This window comes from Zea mays, chromosome 8, assembly GCF_902167145.1.
Source record: "Zea mays cultivar B73 chromosome 8, Zm-B73-REFERENCE-NAM-5.0, whole genome shotgun sequence".
In the NCBI taxonomy this organism is placed as follows: domain Eukaryota; kingdom Viridiplantae; phylum Streptophyta; class Magnoliopsida; order Poales; family Poaceae; genus Zea; species Zea mays.
Window position 1 is genome coordinate 176,715,696 of NC_050103.1, and position 3,588 is coordinate 176,719,283.

The following is a 3,588-nucleotide window of genomic DNA, read 5'->3' on the forward strand; positions in this document are numbered from 1 at the left end:
TGCCCTTGCCCTGCGCGAGTGATTGCCGGTGATGACGGGGACCAGGAACCAGACACCCTTTTCCCCCCTTTGCGCATTGCTGGCGCGAACATGTGATTTGCGAGGAGCAGACGTGGTTTCCACTGCACGGTACGGATAATCTGGCACCCTACCGCTACGCCACAGACACCTCGCGGGCAGGGGCAGGTGCGGACGCCGGCCGGACGGTTCGTTCCAGCGAAGCGCCGCACGCACGGCGCCGGGTTCCGTGCCGCCGGCTGCCGACCTGCCCCTGGTTTCTTTTTGGATGTGATGATGCGGCCGGACATGACAGCTTCTTGGTGGATAATTCTTTCTTTTTGTGTGTGCGAGTGGGCAGCTCGTCCTCGTTTTTTTTTTCTGCAGCTTGCCGAATTTGATTTGCCCATCTCGATCAAATTTGGCCATTGACATCTCTAGTCTAGCCACGACGTGCTTTGGATTGCGACCGATGACTCGGGCTGTACTGTACGTTCAAGAGTATTTTACAAATCACGGAAGCACGCCCCCTCGGCTCCGGCTCCGTCCAAGTTTTGAAAAGCCGAGGAGTGCTGTTCCCTGCCACGCTGCTTTTTCTGATCGCCTGATGGGCGAGGCGTGGCACCGTTTCGTCCGTTGTCTGCGTCTCTCCTCCCTTCTCCCATGTTGTAATCTATTGCAGTACTCAGTGGCAAAAGGAGAGACAACAGAGACAAATGACAGGAGAGGTTTCTTTATTGCATGCAGGGAAGTATATATACAAGTGTTCCCAAGGGGTGTGTCCCTTGGGAATAACTGCCCATGGAAGGATTAGATCACATGTACAAATATTTTGTAACACTCCCCCTTGATCAATCCTAATCCATTTGATCATCTGCAATCTGTCATCAAATTCTTGATCTCCTCAAAAACCCTGTGGGAAAAATAAGGAGTACACAATGTCTTTTGGATAATGAGAATAAGCTCACATAGCCTCCAAAAGAAAAAATATGCTTGTAATCATCATGTATAAAAACCCCTGTGGGAAAAATCAATGATGAAGCATATAGCTTTGTTGATATTACCTCGTTAAAAACTTTGGATGAGAAAACCTTAGCAAGGTAAAAACTCATACAAAGAAAAGAGTGTAATATGATGGTTCAATACAGGTCATATATCATAGGGAATTACTCCCCCTGAACCTTGCAAGCACTTAAGTCTTCTCATACCAATCCCCTCAACACATTTCTGAAATGTAGAGTATGGTAGAGATTTTGTGAATAGATCTGCAAGATTATCACAAGACTTTGTTTGCAAGATGTTTATATCCCCTTTTTCCTGAAGTTCATGGGGATAAAACAGTTTAGGAGAAATATGCTTATTGATATTGCTCTTGATATAACCTGTATCCATCTGAACAACACAAGCTGAATTATCTTCATAGATAATTGTTGGTGAGTCAAGAGAACCAATACCACAAGTTGTGAGTATATGATTCACCATTCTACGAAGCCATACACATTCACGTGATGCTTCAAATAATGCAATTATTTCAGAATGGTTGGTGGACGTGGTCACCAAAGTCTGCTTAGACGATTTCCACGAGATGGCAGTTCCACCTTGTAAGAATACGAATCCTGTTTGCGATCGGCCATTGTGGGGATCAGATAAATAGCCAGCATCTGTATACCCAATTAAACTAGGATCATTACTTCTCTTGTAAAAGAGTCCTAGATCCTTTGTGCCATTTAGGTATCTGAAAATATTCTTAATGCCAACCCAGTGTCTTTTCGTTGGGGCAGAACTGTGCCTTGCTAATAAATTTACTGCAAAAGCAATATCCGGCCGGGTATTATTAGCAAGATACATCAATGCACCAATAGCACTGAGATATGGGAACTCTGGTCCCAATGTCTGTTCCTCATCATCCCGTGGTCTGAATGGATCTTTCTTTAAATCCAAAGATCTGACTACCATAGGAGTCTTTGAAGGATAAGACATATGCATATTGAATTTTTCCAATACCTTTTGGGTATATGTACTTTGATGTACAAGGATTCCAGAAGGTAAATGCTCAAGTTGTAGACCTAAGCAAAATTTGGTTTTACCCAAATCCTTCATCTCAAATTCCGTCGTTAAATGATGACGTGCTTCATCAATATCAAGTTTATTTCCTATGATGTTAAGGTCATCAACATAAACTGATATGATACAGAATCCCACTTTGGATCTTTTGATGAAGACGCACGGGCAATCATCATTTTTCGTGTATCCCTTACGCAAAAGGAATTCACTCAATCGGTTGTACCACATTCTGCCCGATTGTTTTAAGCCATATAATGACTTCTGCAACTTCACGCAATACATGTTGCGCTTCGCCTTTGGATTCGGTACATCTATTCCATCAGGAACTTTCATGTATATATCAGAATCCAGTGACCCATAGAGATATGCGGTCACTACGTCCATCAACTGCAAAGATAGACGATTTTGCACTGCCAAATATATTAAATATCGGAATGTTATTGCACTCATGACTGGTGAATAAGTTTCGTTGAAATCAACGCCGGGTCTTTGCGTAAACCCTTGTGCTACTAGCCTTGCTTTGTATCTCACTACCTCACCATTTTCATTTCGTTTCCGAATGAAAACCCACTTATATCCCACAGGGAAGATATCACGTGGTGTAGGTATTACAGCAGAGAAAACTTCTCTTTTGTAAAGCGAGGCTAACTCCGCTTCGATTGCTGCCTTCCATTTGATCCAATCCGAGCGCTTACTGCACTCTGCCATGGTCTTTGGATCTAGATCATTTTGAAGGTCCTCAGCAATATGCTCGGAGAAGTATATGTCGACATTGGTAGCTTTTCTATCATATGTTTCACCAGTCTCAACATAGTTGATGGCAATTTCATCATTCCTTAGAGACTCATCAGAATTTCCCAAATTGATGTGTCCAGGATTTTCCGATGTCCCAGTCTCGGTTATGTGCACATCCGAGCTGGGTTGTGGATCATCACAATCCACATGATACATTGTATCATTTTGGTGTCCTTTTGCATTCACTAGTGTTCTTTGCTTCTTAGCAGCAGAACAGCGCTTATTCACCATACTTCTCCTCTCTAGGAGTTGAGTGGCCTTATTCGGTACTTCCACTCTTTCTGGTGCATTCCTAGCAGGAATGAATGATTTAGTGACACCTTTGTAATTAGTGAATGCATCTGGCAGTTCATTTGCAAGTCTTTGCAAATGTATAATTTTCTGAACTTGAAGTTCAGTTTCTGAAGTACGTGGATCAGAACCTGGAACACATGGAGTATTCCAATTTATTTCCTGGCATTCTTTTTGGTACTTCAATTCTCCCCCTAATGCCGGGAAATGTTCCTCATCAAAAATAGAGTCAGCAAAACGGGCTGTAAATAGATCCCCTGTTAAGGGTTCTAAATACTTAATGATCGACGGAGATTGAAATCCCACATAGATCCCCACTTTCCTGTGTGGGCCCATAGCTGTTCTCTGAGGTGGTGAGATTGGAATGTATACACAACATCCAAATTTGCGCAAATGGGAAATACTTGGAGGATTTCCACGTACCATTTGTATTGGGGATGT